The 16,654-nt window shown below is 43.5% G+C and overlaps 1 long non-coding RNA gene across 1 annotated transcript in view; it reads left to right on the forward strand.

Annotated features, from left to right (window-relative positions):
* The window catches only part of LOC129529471 (uncharacterized), a 28,450-nt gene extending 16,744 nt beyond the window's left edge, over positions 1-11,706 (forward strand). The window contains exons 2-4 of the long non-coding RNA XR_008674999.2: positions 8,110-8,164; positions 8,376-8,681; positions 9,991-11,706. This is a non-coding gene — a long non-coding RNA (uncharacterized lncRNA). The remainder of the gene's footprint in view (positions 1-8,109; positions 8,165-8,375; positions 8,682-9,990) is intronic.
* The last annotated feature ends 4,948 nt before the right edge of the window (positions 11,707-16,654 follow it).

The following is a 16,654-nucleotide window of genomic DNA, read 5'->3' on the forward strand; positions in this document are numbered from 1 at the left end:
TTGATAATTGATGGTAAATACTACTTTTGCATGCAAACAAAAAAAATCATGTTCTTTACATAGATATTATTTGTTTCACTACTTCTGGTTTTCTCCAGTCTTTTCGGCAGAAATGAAACACAAATATGTGGCACAGATTTAAGGAATTCGCGAAAGGAGGGCAGCAGCTCAGTGCAGTCTCTGTATTTATTTGGTTTACAGAAAAGGAAAGATATCCTTTGTAAAGTAGTTAAGCTAAGGCAGCAGCTGTAAAGAGTCCTAGAAGACAAAAGGTATGTAAAAAACAGAGACCACAATTTGATTAACATAGCCTAGGAAATATATTAATGCGGATAGTCATTTGAAAGTTTCAAACTGAATTCCCGAACTGTCAAAATAAAATATTGCAATGACAAAAAATAAAACTGTATTTTTCAAAACAAACCTGAATTTTGAAAATAAGCCATTTGTGTTTGGTTCCAAAAGAAGTTTAATTACAGGGGGAGCTACTTGTTTTAACAGCTGGATGCTAATGATTGCATGAGGACAATGATAATACATGTAAATGCAATAAAGTCATCCTTCATAGCAAGAATAGAACTAACCTCACCTGAAATTGGGACATCTAGCTGAGTATATCAGGATTCTTCTGGTTGCAGAACCTATTCAAACTTGTTCGTCAGACAGAGGTTTCATCTGCCTGCAGGAGGTGTTCCTGGACATAACCAAGGGTCAGGCTGCTTATTCTCATGGCCCAATAATGAGATGCAGATGAACTGGGAAAGAAGAGAGTTTATTTCTGTAACCAGCTTCAGGGAGAAGGCCAGGAAAATATTGCCAGACCAGCTCAAAATTACAAAGTTTTCCAAAGCTCATGTACCTTCTAAGTCTACATATAATTGTGCATTCATCTAAAGACATAAGTGAGTAACTTTTTCTAATCTATAACTAAGGTCTGAGTCCTGAAGATCCTCTTCCAGAGCCTCAGTAAATTTAATCTAGATGGGTCCAGGTGCCGGGAGTGATTACCCTTATCTTGTCTCCTGCTAAATAATGGAGGTTTGGGGAGTTCTTAATAAAATTTGTTTGTGGAGGTCTGGGGAGTTTCTTCAGACCCCCAATAAAATTTGTTTAATCCTAAACAGGTCCTGGTAAGAATTTCTTTCTTATCTTGTCATGCTTCAAGGCCCATGACGGCCTGAGCGAGACTCTTGGTGGGCCTTTATTACTCATTCCAGCCTCTATGTAAAGACTCTGGCTCTCTCAGCCTTTAATATTTAACCTAACCATTCAGTCAGTGCTGAAACAGTTGTTAAGGAGTCCTGCCTGTTCAGCTTTTTTGAGACCTGGTCTGCCACAGAAGGGCCCCAGGGTTGCCCATCAAGCTCCTTTGCAAGTTGGCATTCATTTATTTTGCACTGTGATACAGTCATCCTATAGGCTGACATCTCTACACCCAGAGATCTGAGGCTCACAAAGTAATTTCTGGAAGATGCTCCCATTGGTCCATCTTAGTGATGAGAACAGGAGACAGAAAAATTCTAGGCAGAAAAGGGCAGGGTCCCTGGCCAGGACCCCACCCACAGGCCTGGAACCGCAAACCAAAGTGAGAACTTTACATCCATTTTCCTGCTTCAATGTTGCCTTTTCCAAAACCACCCCACCCCCAATCCTGTACCCATAAAAACCCCAGGCTCCACTGGCAGAGAGCAGAGAAGTGGAGAAGAGGAGAAGCAGCTGGACATTGAAGACTCTGGTTTGACATCAGAGAGAAGCAGCTTCACTTCAGAGGGACAACTTGACATTGGGACATCAGGGGAAGAATACCTTCTTCCTACTCCATCCCCTTTCCAGCTCCCCCTCTCACTGAGAGCCACTTCCATCAGCAATAAAATCCCCCACATTTACTATCCTTGAATTTGTGCAACCTGGTTTTTCCTGGACACCAGACAAGAGCTTGGGATACAGAAAACTGTCACACTAACCATCTGCCCTCGTCAAAAAGCAGAGGGTCCACTGAGCTGTTAAACACTGAAGCTGTCTGCAGACAGCAAAGCTAAAAGAGCACTGTAACACACTCCCTCTGGTGCTTCAGGGGTAACAGGTAGTCCCGTAGACACCCAACGCCATGAGGCTACACGGAGTTTTGCTCCTTCCAGTACGCAAAAGCGCTCACTCCAGCTTCTGTACCTGCTCACCTGCATGCTCCCCCTCCCATGAGAGGTTGAGAGCTGTGGGCTGAGTAAGTGAGGCACCCCTGTCACAAGGCTTGAGAAGAGATCAAGGAAAACTTCCTGTTTCATTATGCTTTGTTCATGCCTATCTCTGGACAGGCAACTATGGCCAGGGAAAAGGGGTTGTATAATATGTTCAGGAGAAGAGAAGAAGCTACTCTTTTGGCCATTTTGAACAATAGCCAATTCACCACACAGGATAATTAATGGTTTAGAATTTTTTCTTCTTTTATTTTTTTCTTTCTGTAGAGACAGTATCTCACTATGTTGCCCAAGCTGGTCTCGAACTCTTGGACTCAAGCAATCATCCTGCCTCAGCCTCCCAAAGTGCTGGGATTATAGGCATGAGCCAACACGCCCTGCCTAGAATTTCATTTCTATTCATTAAAAATACACCAAATGGTTTTTATATTACAGTAAAATCACTATCTATTTCAAATGATTATTCCATGTATTTTATGTGCAAAATTAAGAGCTGCCATATTGTCTTTAAAGGCTTGCAGGTATAGAAAGGACTCATTGCTTTTTATGAACACGTCTCTCCTATTCACACCTCCAAGAGTTATTGCTTCTTGGCAACCCTCCATTAAGCCTTTGATTAAGTTCAAGGTGATTAGATTATTGATACTTTAGTCATGTTCTGGTTGGCTTATCCCCTTACCCCTCTCCATTCTTTTAATCACTGCTCTATTCATTCACTCAACAGATATTTAATGAGCGCCTATTATATGCCAATTCTATAGATACTAAACATAAATAGGGATAAATAAAGCATGATTTCTGCATTTAAGGGCTATACCAAAGATGGGACATCAGACAAATAAACAGATTATTATAATACAGTATAGGGGCCAAGTCCCCTTCATCCTCTGAAAGTTCGCTGAAAATCAACTGACAAAAGGTAGACTAATATGAGAAAAAGCACACAAATCTATTAACATGCTATAGGCATCATACAAAATAAGATCTCTTAAAAAGGCAAATGATTGACCCATTTATGCCATGTCGAGGTTACAGAAATAATAGGTGTCTGGATCATGGCAAAACAAATTACAGGAGGGGGAGAAGAGGAGGCCTGGCTAGCAAAGGTGATCTTGTTCTGTAGATGAAACCTCACAGGCCTCAGCCCTCAGAAAGAATAGATGGTAAATGTTTATTTTAGGCTTTTAAAAGTGTCAGACTCTTGGCCAATCTTTCCTAGATCTGACAAAGCCTGGCTGCATCAATGTAGATTCTCTACAGATGCAAATCACTGCCTCAACACACAGTTTTACAGAGCTGCTTCTGTTTGCAGACCCTCTGAATGTTACAGGTAGTTAGACAGGCATGAACTGGGCAGGAGAGGGCTCTCCTCAACCCACCAGGAATGTCAGGTGATGATTCAACAATTAGCACATTGCTTCTCTACAAATGATAATTTGGCAGCAGGCACCAGGGAGAAGCAAAAATAACTTCCAATAAAATCTCAGGTATTGGGTGAATGAGTCTAGACACGTAGATTAGGAGACACAATGGCAGAGCATGACCTTCCGGGGGCAGTCCACCAGAAAAGAGAAGAAGACCTGAGATGTGCCTTGGTACAACCTCCTGAATACACTGTGTGTGCTCACTTCCCAAGCATAAGGAGGGCACTCCACATGCAGGCAGCCCACCCTAAGGGAAGAATCATGGGAAAGGGGGACGTGAGAAGCAGGAGGTCGGCCAGCCTATAAAGTCCTGGGATCAAGGTTAAACACCACTCTTGACCTCGATGCCTCGTTGGGTCTCTTCCAAGTGTATTTTTCTTTCTTTCCTGTTCTAAGGTCTTTTTAAATAAACTTCCACTCCTCCTCTGAAACTTGCCTTTGTCTCTTTTTCCGGCTATTCCCCTCAGTCGAATTCTCTCTTCTGAGGAGGCAAGAGTTGAGGTTGCTGCAGACCCATATGGATTCGCCACCGGTAAGTCAGATACCTGCCATGAGACTCAGATATTTGCCACCAGTAACATGAACAGACATTTCAAAGTATGTAAAAGAAGTGTATCTTGAGGGGAAGTAGAATATTCTCCTTCAACTGTACTGTATGATAAGTGCTGTGATAGGTCTTTTCTATTTTTCACTAGCCTCTGGGCCACAAGGAACAATCTGTCCCTTTGCATCTCAAAATGCTTGCTCATCCTACCCAGTTAGAAATTAAATAATTCAAACTTAAAATAATTCAAATATAAAGCTGTTAGAACTTTTCATTATTCTGAGCCTTGGGAGGAATGTGGCTATGCAGCCTGAATCATGTACTCAGTAGCTACAATTTCTGCCTTTCATTTCTGTAAATAATTAGGAAGAACAAGTGGCACCAGAGATAAGACCCCTTCATATCACTGCCCTTCCTCATGGAGTAATAAGGTAATCTTCGTTGGAATGTAGCAATCTGCAACCAATCAAATTGCTGTGGTGTATGCACTGGTCTTATATGGAAAATGCAATCTTGCTGGAACTTCTCTGTCTGCCTACATAAGTGAAACCTTAACTTCTCCACTTCTCTACTCCAAATGACTGCTGACCCCATTCATTTGGAGTTGGTGTTTCCAAGTGGCCATCCTAAAGCTTTGCACTAGAAAAAACTCCATTCTGAATCATATATTTTTTTCCAAATGGGATCTCACTCTGTTGCCCAGGCTGGAGTGCAGTGGTATAATCACAGCTCACTTCAGCCTTGACTTCTCAGGCTCAAGTAATCCTCCCACCTCGGCCTCTTGAGTAGCTGGGACTACAGGTGCCTGCCACCACACTCAGCTAATTTTTAAATTTTTCTGTAGAGAGGGGGTCTCACTATGTTGCCCAGGTTTGTTTTGAACTCTTGGATTTGATCAGTCCTCTTACCTCGGCTTCCCAAAGTGCTGGTATTAGAGGTATGAGCCACCACACCTGGCCCCAATCATATTCTTTGAATCTCGCTATTTAAGGTTAACACCAGTGATGTCTACGTCTTTTCAAGCAGGGACTAACTTCTATTCACAATTATAAATAAGGATTAAGGTGAAAACACCCTTGAGGACTAAGCGTTTTAAATTCACACTGAGGTAAAATGAGTGATTTTATATCCTTTCTTGTAAGCAAGTTCCCCCACCCCTGCTCTCTGCCTGCTGTCTAGAAGGCAGTAAAACCAGGAGTCCTCTGTGAAATTACCACTAACCAGGCACCATCTTAACATGTTGTTAAACATCATCTGTTTTCCTCTGGGTACTAGCAGTCACTGAGTTCTCTCTTACTGAAAAAGCGAAGTTGCGTATTTCATTCACTTGCTTTTATGAGTCCTTTGGCTCTTCTAGGCTTTCTTTTTTTGATTTAACCAGCCCACAAACTGAAGTGAGTATCTATTAATATTTCCCCAGACCACTATTCAAGGAAATGAACCACTTGACATTAATCATGATGGCAGAACTCCTTGACTGACAGTCTTTTCTCAGAATTCATGAGGCTACAGTGCCCGTGGGTCACTGCTGTGCAAACTTTGCTAACCAAGACATTCCCTGAGGAGTTTGTGAGCAGTTTGTTAGCAAGTCATGTCCCTCAAGGGCTCTAATTGGGTGGGTCTGGGGAAGGACCCAGAAATTTGTAGTGTTACCAAACCTACCGGCTGATTCTGGAGCTGGTGTTCCAAGGAACAAATTTCAAAAAACCTTGCAATATAGGTTTTTTTTTTCTTATTAATAGGGTAAATTTAAGTATTTAATTAATGGGGTAAATTCATTCATTCATTCAAGTACTTATCAAGCACTTTCTATGTGCCTCCTAACTTGATTTTTTATTGCTAATTATTTTTAATTTAAACTCCATTGTCAAGTTTCACTTTTCTTAGGAGAGTTGCCAAGGGTGAGGCTTATAAGAGACAAAGTGGAATTGGCTGCGAGAGTGGTCACTTCAGCTGCAGGCGAGGAGGTGGGAGGGATGACATCCAGGCAGTTGGAAACCATCTGGTAGGAAGCAAACCCAATGATGACCCTCACCTAAGGAACTTGGCTATTTGTCTAAGCCTCCAGAGGGAGTGATCCCTGGCCCCATAACGTGCTGAGGCAATTTCAAGAGTTATGAGAGGATGAAGATTTCAACATGTGTGATCAGAAAGTTGAATGCGATCTTTGTCTGGGCAGCTAGCAGGCCTTCTTCTGTTTTCTTTACTATTATACTGTGACTAACGATTGGGTGTTTGGTTTTGGTTATAACTTGAAAATTGTTGTGATCCATGTGAAGTAATGTCTTGTGAATATTCCACATGGATGCAGCCCCTACATCGTCAGATCTCTCCAGGTATTTCGGAAAGATTTTAATCCCTCAGCTTAAACACAAGTTCCGTTTTAGGGCCAATCCCCAGATGGAGGAGTTAGATGTACATTCCTTCCAAGAGGCCCCAGCCAGCCACCCCAAGGTTTGGAGCACGTGAGTGAGAAAGTCTGGAACTTTTGGCTGGTTGGTTTCATTTTTTTAGTTTTCTTTTTGGGAGTGGTGGTAGAATTTTACAAAGACTTGGTGGGGGAAGATGGGAAGAGAGCTGTCCCAGAAAGGAAGATTTTATACTCCATACCATCTTCTGACTTTCTCTTTTTAAATGGTCTTGTGATTTGTCTCCAGAGAAGAGTTGTGTAAGTCAAAACCATGAGAGAGAGTGAGAGAGAGTGAGTGTGTGTGTGTGTGTGTGTGTGTGTGATCTCTGTGTTTGTGAGGGGAGGGAGCATATGAGTGAGTGGGAGGTAGCATTCCTAAATCTGCTGTATTAGTCAGTTTCCATGCTGCTGATAAAGGGATACCTGAGACTGGGAAGAAAAAGAGGCTTAATTGGACTTACAGTTCCACATGGTTGGGGAGGCCTCACAATCATGGCGGGAGGTTAAAGGCACTTCTTACATGGCAGCAGCAAGAGAAAATGAGGAAGAAGCAAAAGTGGAAACCCCTGTTAAACCTATCAGACCTCCTGAGACTTATTCACTATAGGAGAATAGCATGGGAAAGACCAGCTCCCATGATTCAATTACCTCTCCATGGGTCTCTCCCACAATACGTGGTAATTCTGGGAGATACAATTCAAGCTGAGATTTGGGTGTGGACACAGCCAAACCATATCACCTACCATCAGGTGCCCCATCCTCTGTCTGCAGTACAGAATGTGCCTTGTGTTTGGCTTGCCCTCTGTAACTGTGGAATGTTCAGAGTCCTCCTTCTTGAAGTAGATGGAGAAAAAAGATTTCAGCTGGGATAAAGGAAAATAACAGACTACAAAAAACCAGCCAGGAAAGGGAATCCCCATGGGCGATGTAGTCTCACCTAGCTGCTAAGCAGCAGAGCCTGTGTTCTTCCCACCCCACCATAATAAATGGGGATGCCCATGAGGACATGCCACCCACACGGGAAGGTGGCACACATGAGGGCTCAGTCCTGGGCCCTTCAGGCAAATGGGCATGCAGACACTTAGGCTTTGCCTTCCAAGGAGTTTTGCCCATGAGTACCCTCCACCTTCACTCCTTCCACTGCCATTCCAATCATTAGCACAGCTCAGGGGATGTTCCCGCTCCCAGGGAAGCTCTCTGGCAGCCTCACTTGACAGCTGCACTAATATAGATTTGCAGGGCAAGACCAGCTTCCTGGGCATGACCTGCAAGCTGCCACAGGGTCTTATGCTTAGAAGGGCCCTGCGTTTGGTTCAATGCTCTGCTATCACCATCTCGAAATTCTTAATAATTTTTTAACATGCAAATCGCATCAGCAGGGCTGCTTGTCAGGTCAGGAGGATGCTTCAGGCTCTGTGAAAATCTTCAGTGGAGGGAGCGAGGGGGTCTTCCTGTCTTGTCCCCACTAACAGAATAGGTCTGTGAATCTCTATTAGATTTGTTCCTCATCATCTGTCTTCTCCCTCCTTCCTACAGGAACAAGACCTAGAAAGCAGAGGGGCAGCTTTGTTGGAATTTATTACTGGTTCTGGTAAGATCAGGAAGCGGGAGTGGGGGGATGGAGGAAAATAATGAGTGTTGGGACTGAATGAACCTTAATTAGGGGAGGTGACAAGAAATGGCCCTGTGAACAGGCCTCAAACACAGGGATGAGTACTGCTCAGCGAGGCAGAGGCCAGCCACCTGTGGGATGAGCACCTGCATGGCCACCTTTACCAACAGACTCTCCTTCTCCTTCTCAGCACAGGCCCTGGCCCGGGTCCCAGGGACATCAGGGCCCAGAGACCTCACGTGGCTTGTCCTCACCTGGCTTGCCTAGGTTGGAGGTGTTGCTCAGGACACAGCCTTTGCTGCTGCCCCTGAACACTGCCTGCCAGCACCCCAGCCCACCACCCTGACCTTATCACCCCGGAAAGGAGCAAGCTCATCAAATAGGACAGTGCTTGGGGTCTTCGCCAGTAGCTAGCACTGGCTGCTGTTTATGAGCATCTGTTATACACAAGGCAATGGAGCATTCTCACATTTAATCCTCAACACAGTGCTATCAGGTAAGTTATATTATCCTCCTCATTTCACACATGAGAAAGCTGATGTTCAGGGGGATATATATGACTTTCTAGGGTTGACAGAGCTTATGTCTGAATTCAGGTTTTTCTGACAACAGAAAACAGTTACACTCAGCTGAACTTAATCCTGAATGAACTTAATTGACTTTTCCCCGTTAGATTTTATTGTCTCTCTAATATCTACCCTTCTTATGGGGTCTTTATGGCTGATAAGAATCTCATATCAGTTACAGGTACATAAACATGTGTGTCAGTCACGTGCCTCCTCTGCCTCCCTGTGGCATGTGCAGGGGGCCATGGTTTTATCCCCTGTAACCCTGAGAGATCAGGAGAAGAAAGTCTCCTTGTCTTTTCAAATGGTGCTCTTACTCTCTGTTCAACCATCTTGCTCACACCTGGTTAGTGAGAACCCTTAGTGATGGTGACAGTGATGATGATGGCTAACATTTATTAAGCACACTTCACCAGCATCTTCTCACTTAATATTCACAAGAACCCTGGGAGGTAGACACTGTCATCGCATCCATTTTCAGATGATGAAACTGAGGAACGGAGACATTAAGTGCCAAGTTCATACAACTAGACATGGTGGGTGTCATATATTGATTTATTTAACAAACATTCTTTGAGCACCTGCTGTATGCCAGACCAGTGCTGGATACAATAGTGAGCAGAATTCTGCACAGACCTGTGCAGGGAGGAGACAGACACAAACCAGGATGCTCAAGGAAGGCTTCTCTTAGGAGGTCTATACTGTGGCCAGGAGTTAACTAGATCAGGAGGGTACAGAATATGCAAGAGAATCTCAGCCAAGGGGCTAGTCTGTGCGAAGCGTGTGGTAGGACACAGCACAACCTATTAAAGGAGCTGAAGGAAGGCCAGTGAGGCTGGAATGGACAGAAGGGTAGGGGCCTAAAGCCAGACAAGCCCGAAGAGAAAACGGGCAGCTTTGCGAGGCCTTTGAGAACTTTGGTCTTTATCCTTAGATCAATGGAAAGCCATTGGTGAGTTCTAAGCAAAGTGATAGGAGCCAGATCATAGTTTAAGAAGATCACACTAAGTGCTGTGTGGAGAACACATTGAAGAGAGGCAAGATTGGAGATGAGTGACCACATAGCCAGCTATTTTAAAAGCCCAGAAGAACATAGTAGTGGTTTGGGGGTAGTGGTGAAAATGGAAAAAATGAAAAACTTGAGAGGGAGTAAGAAGATGAAACCATAGGACTGTGATTGAATGGGAGTAGAAGGAAAGGGAAGGCTTTCAAGGACTTGTTTTTATTTTTATTTTTTAGAGATGGGGGTCTTGTTATGTCGCCCAGGCTGGCCTTGAACGCTTGGTCTCAAGAGATCCTCCTGCCTCAGCCTCCTGCGTAACTGGGACTGCAGTAACATACCACCATACCCAGTTACTTTCAAGGATCTGAATTCAGGTCTGTTAGTCTCCAGATAACTGTACTTTTAACCACTACTCCTTAAGAATTTGGTCATTCAGGATTAAGTTTAGCTGTATAACCAGAAACTCCAAATAATAAAAGTTTAAATTAGATACAAATTTATTTTCCACTCACATGAAGAAGTCCAGAGGTAGTCAAGTTGTGGCTAGTGAATTCTATTAGGGGTTCAGGCATCTGCAGTGTTCTTGCTTTGTCCTCTTTAGCACAATGTTTCCACCACTGGGTCCAGAGTGGCAGCCTGAGATCAGCAATTCCATCTGCATTCCAGCCAGCAGGAGTAAGGATGAGGAGAAAGGGCATGTTTCCTTCCTTTGAGGGCGTTTTTTAGACGACACATACCAAACTTCTACTTGCATGTCATTTGCCATAACTTAGTCAATGGCCATACTAGCTGCATGGGAAGCTAAAAAATGTTACCGTTGTTTTGGGCAGTGAAGTGACCAGCTTAAAATTAAGAAATTGATTACTAAAAAGGGAAAAATGGTTATCAGGATACAACTAGTAAGCTCAACTACAACTGTTAGACCTAAGTCTGCAATGCTAAGCCACATAGTAAATGATGAAAAGTCAAAAGTAGAGACTTGAATATATGATGTAAATTTTTCTAGGTCACAATTTTATGCATGGTTTAATGTTTCATTTTTTTCCAGTTGTTAAACTGTTTGCTAGATTAACAATAATCATCTTGAATGTAAAATGGTATAGCCACTATGGAAGACAGTTTGGTGGTTCCTCAAAAAGTTAAATCTAGAATTACCCTATGACCCAGCAATTTCACTCCTAGATATATACCCAAGACAGCTGAAAATATATGTTCACACAAAAATGTGTACACAAATATTCACAGCAGCATTATTCAAAATAGACAAAAATGGAAACAGCCCAAATGTCCAGTAACTGATGCATGGATAAACAAAATGTGGTCGGTCCATACAATGAAATATTCAGCAATAAAAAGGAATGAAGTACTGATACATGCTAAGACACAAATGGACCTTGAAAGCATTATGCTAAGTGAAAGAGGCCAGACAAAATGGCCACATATTGTATGATTCCATTTACATGAAATGTCTAGAATAGGGAAATCCACAGAGACAGAAAGTAGAGTAGCGATTGCCAGGGAATGGTGGGAAGGAGGCACAAGGGTGAGGTTTCTGTTTGGAATGATAAAAACGTTGTAGAAGTAGATAGTAGTGTTGGTTGCACAACATAATGAGGACACTAGAAATCACTGAAGTGGATACTTTAAAATGGTGATTTTCGGCCAGGCACGGTGGCTTACGCCTGGAATCCCAACACTTTGGGAGGGTGAGGTGGGCGGATCACTTGAGGTCAGGAGTTTGAAACCAGCCTGGCCAACATGGTGAAACCCTGTCTCTACTAAAAATATATATATTAAAAAAATTAGCCAGGCATGGTGGCAGGTGCCTGTAATCCCAGCTACTTGGGAGGCTGAGGCAGGAGGATTGCTTGAACACAGGAGGCAGAGGTTGCAGTGAGCCAAGATCGTGCCATTGCACTCCAGCCTGGGCAACAAGGGCAAAACTCTGTCTCAAAAATAAATTAATTAAAATAAAATAAAATGGTGATTTTCTGATATATGAATTGTATCTCAATTTTAACAAATTATCTTTGGTTCCATATGCAGCTCTTTAAAAAGGAAAAAAACAAAAAACAAAAAAAAACCCTGATAAACGTTATGTGTATGTGTGGTGGGAGGCAGGTATTTTATACACACAATGGTTTGGTTAATTCTGATGTTTGTAAACAACACAGATTAATTCCAACTTTCCCTTAATGTCCTCAGAATCATATTTTAGCCGTAGGAAGCCAAACATTTAAATTTTTGCTTGTATTTCGAATTTTTCCTAAGGATGCCTGTTATGGTCTGAATGCTTGTGTCCCCCCAAATTCACATTTTGAAACCCTGCCCCTTAATGTGACGATAGCAGGAGGCAGGGTCTCTGGGAGGTGATTAGAATAAGATGAAGTCATGAGGGCACAGCCCGCTTGAGTGGAAGTAATATCTCCCCAAGAGAGCTTGTTTCCTCTCTCTGCCATGTGAGGACACAGACCAACCCTGGGACAGTGTTGGAGGGAAATGCAAAGGCGGCAGGATCCCCGGGAGCCATTGAGGAGGCTGCTTGCCCCGTGGAGACAGCAGAAAGCAGGCTTGACAGACCCAGAAACCGGAAATTCAGAGTGATGGTTGCCAAAGTGCTGTCACTCAGCCAAACAGGGACCTGGCTCAAATGTTGCAAAGTGAAGGCTGTGTCTGCTCCACAGGAGCCACAGGCCAGAGGTCCGGCTGTTGGTGCTACTCTGGGACTATCACTCAGGACAGCAGGCACAGGCGAAAGGCGTCAGACCTGGAATGAGACCGCTCTGAGTGCCCCGTGCCCCTCACTCCCTCCATGAGCCTGGAGAAGTCTCGTTCCCTCTTCAGGCCCCCTTTTGTAAAAGAGACGAGGCAACTGTTTTTCCATCTGGGCTCTCTGGGCTCTCTGGGCCTCCTGGGATCCGAGGATACAGGACCAAGGTAAGCTCTAGTTTCATCAGGTCTCTTTGGAGTTCATTTAAGAAAAAAATAAATAAAAGTGTACTACTGATCATTGATAACAAAAAGACAGGGCAAGCTTGAAGGCCACAGCACTACGGGAGGGTGATGCACCCTCTGTCTTCGCTTTGAATGCTCTGATCTCAGAATCAGTAAAGCCGTGGCTGTGGGATCACTCTCAATCATGGTGAAGGTATGCAAAGAATCTGCAGTTATGTTCCATCATGTGGTTTGCTAACCAGAGGGAAATTACCCCTGTATCAGATGCCACAATAATTGTCATTCAATCATTTTCTTGTTGCCCAGAAGGGGAGTAATCATAAAGGAAGGGTGGTGTCAGCGGTGTTGACATGGGGCCAACATATCTGGATGGAAAGTGAAATCTCAGTCAGTCATCCAGGCTCAAAGCCCAAGCGGAGAGGCCCCCGGGAAGGAGCACAGGGCTGGGAGTGAGTGTGGGGCTGAGAAAGGGCTGTGCCAGGAGGCCTCCCTGCTCCACATTCCTCACCTGCAATCCCTCACAAGATGACCAAAACAACCCAGTGAAACTGCCTTGCTTGGAATACATACGCAGGAGGAAGTGCCCTAGCCACAGGAGGCTGTAATACACTAGAGCGCAGTGGTGCCCAAGGCCATAGGGAGGGAAAGTCCCATGGAATGCGGGCAGCCTTTCCCTCAATCCCTCTGACCATTCCTGTGGGGGAATGCAGGCCCAGGGTTGCCAGATTTTCTCATTTTCCAGTAGAAGCCAGAAACATGGGTTTTTATGTGACATTTTCCAATTTTTAAAATACTTTGCAGATCAAACAAAACATGTTGCTAGGCCAGAACTGATCCATTAGCCATCAGTCTACAACCCCTGAATTCCAAATGAGTGACTTCATTTTAATGAAAACACCAAGAAAATTAGGTAACAGTGTTCATTCTCCTGAAAATTTGGTCCCTGGGAGCACATTATTTATTCAATCATCAAGTGCCTACTGTGTGCCAGGTACAAATAGAATGCTAGAAGTTTTCTATTTTCTCATCTCTTCTCTGACCATAGGTCTTCTTTTCTCTCTGTTTCATTCATGAACTTTTCTGTATATGGGAAAGTGGGAAGAAAAATAGAAGGGAAGAAAAATATAGGTCTGGAAAAAAAGTTTGGCAAGGTGTCATTCCACAAGTGGAGGGTAAAATTGTGTCTCCAAGTCCACCGTCTTCATACACTGAGCAACTAGCACAGAGCTGGTCACCTGGTTATTGAAAGACACAGCAACAATTGTAGCATATGTTGGTTGGTCACCCATTACCTGCCAGACCCAGTGGTGTTATTATGTTACTAGGCGGTGAATTTTAGTCCTCATTATACTTCCATGAGTCAGGGACTTCCTTTTATCACAGGAGGAAACTGAGGTCTAAACAGACTAAGTAACTTGCCCAAGTTCATAGAGCTCTCAAGCTGTAGGCCTTAGATCTTAATGAAGGTGTGCCTGACTCCAGAATACACACCTTCACATTGTACTGAATGAATGAATGAATGAATGAATGAAGAGTGAGTGGATGAGTAAGCTGAGGCCCTGCTCCCTCTCCCCTTCATCTTTCACCCTCCATTCCCACCCTGCCCTCCCAACTCATGTGCTGGTTCTGAGAGTGAAAGATCAGAATTACATTTTTGCAGATTTCCCGAAGGAACACTGGGGCCATCACTCCCCTTAGTGCCTCAGGACACTAAGCTGGCTGGGGCATTGCCATCTGCCTTGGCCCTTCAGGAGATGTCAATGTCTAGATACCCACTTAGTTTCCTTCCTGTCACATTGACACACTCAGCATCATTTGCCTCTGAAATATGTTGTGTGAAGGGGAAAGATTTGAGAAAGCAGCATGTTTTACAGATCAAGAAGATTTCTTATTTACCAGTGTGCTAGTTTCTGTTATTTTTTTCTGTACCCTAGTGTATAATCAGAGCTCATAAAAGTGCTACCGTGTGGGAGGTCTACATTTCCTCTCTATTAAGCATCCCCAGATGTTCATAGATCCTGACACTTCATGCCTCCCGCCTTCTTTGGTTCACCTTCCAGCCTCACGGCTCCTCTTTGCTTCAGTTGAGGAGCCCAGCATGTCCCACTCTGTGGTTCACTAATCAGTCATCATTCCCCAACATCGCAACTCAACGTCTGCCTAAAAGTCTGTTTCCCCCCTTATGTGGTCAGGTGTCTGTTGTCTGCTCATATTCAGAAATCACTCTTTTATGAGAACCTGACTCCCAACTGCAGATGGATTTCCTTGCTGCTTTTGGAAATCGCTGATAGCACTTCCTCCTTGGTGCAATCAGAGGAGTCCCTGTGTGGTACATGCTGACCCAGTGGCTCTACAGGGGTTCATCAAACATTTTTATACATTGCAGTTGGCAAACTCTCAATTTCAGGAGATGCTGTGATGAAGCAAGGAAACGCTGTGGTCCTCCAGATAGGTCTGATGGTCTATTGTTGCAAAGTATCATACCCAAAGGATGCTTGGGATGGCCCAAGTAGGGGCTTTTCCCATGAATCCACTCAAGGACCAGCTCCACAGGCTTACAGCTCTGGCCTGAGGGCTTTGATCTTTATAATTTCAGAAAGGACAATGCAGGGGCTTAGGATGATCCAAGACTTGGAGTCTGCAGAACCGGGATCGAATCTCACTCTGCCATGTACTAGTTCTGTGATATAAAGAAAATCACTGAAATTCAGGGCTTCATTGTCTTCACTTACGAAATGGGAATAGCAAGAACAAAAATCACTTCACAAAATTATTGTGAGAATTAAATAAGTGAGTATGTGTGGATGTATTTGGAACAGAGCAAGCTTTTATCAAATATTAAATGAATTTCCGAAGTGAAAAAAAATGAAGATGTCCTCTTTCATTTTCTCTTCTCACCATTAAGAAGAGAAATAGCATCGCCACAGGTGAGGGGCCTGCACCCAAGCTCAAGAACCACTCTGTTGGCATGATGGCAGGACTCAGGCCATCCTAGTCCTAGTTTCTTGACTCTACCTAGCCAAGAAGTCTCATGTCACTTCTTTACTCATTTTAAAATTTTATTATAAAAATTTTTAAACATACAGAAAAGTAAAAAGAATGGCATAATGAAGAATCTACTAGCTAGTTCCAATTATTAGCACTCTGGCATATTATAATATGAATGCATATATATGTATGTATAATATGTACACATGTACACACACACACGCATATCTGTTTGCTAAACTATTACAGACATAATGGTTCTTCATTCCCAAATGCTTCATCAAGCATCTCTAAAAGTTGTCATTGTTTATGTAATTACAGCAATATTATGCAGTAACCAAATTAATAGTTCCTTAATATCATTTATTATCTAGTTCATGTTAATACTTCCCCAATTATTTCCAGAATATATATTGTAACATTTTTAGAAATGGGGATCCAATCAAAGATGCATTTGGTTGTTAAATCTTTCAAAATATGTAACAGACCACTTCTCCCACTCCCAGCCTACTGCCACACACTTTGTTCACTTTCATACTAAATTCGACCCCTGGGCTATGACAGTGATCCATCAGCTGGCATCAGCTGCCACTTGAGCTGGCTTCTGAAGCTGGCTTGGATTGACAGAGCACAGCAGTGTGTGAAAGAGGCCTGAAAAAGGGAGCAGCATGGGTAGAGACACAGAAGGAGGGGGGCCTGGAGTGTGTATAGGACACTCTGAGCTGTTCAGTCTAATTAGAGGGCGGGAGTGTCCTACTGATACAACCCATCATGGTGGAAAATACAAACTTGTAGTCCATTTCCAGAAAGACCTAACTTGTTGTCAACCATGGGTATATTAGGTATCCAGAAGTCAGAACAAACATTTCTTCACTGTTACCTTGGAGTAGAGCTGCCTTTCCCTCAAAGAGTTACTGGGAGGTCTCTTTCCCCTCTAGTCTTCCTCCTTCATGTTGG

The sequence above is a fragment of the Gorilla gorilla genome, chromosome 1 (genome assembly GCF_029281585.2).
Source record: "Gorilla gorilla gorilla isolate KB3781 chromosome 1, NHGRI_mGorGor1-v2.1_pri, whole genome shotgun sequence".
Taxonomy (NCBI): domain Eukaryota; kingdom Metazoa; phylum Chordata; class Mammalia; order Primates; family Hominidae; genus Gorilla; species Gorilla gorilla.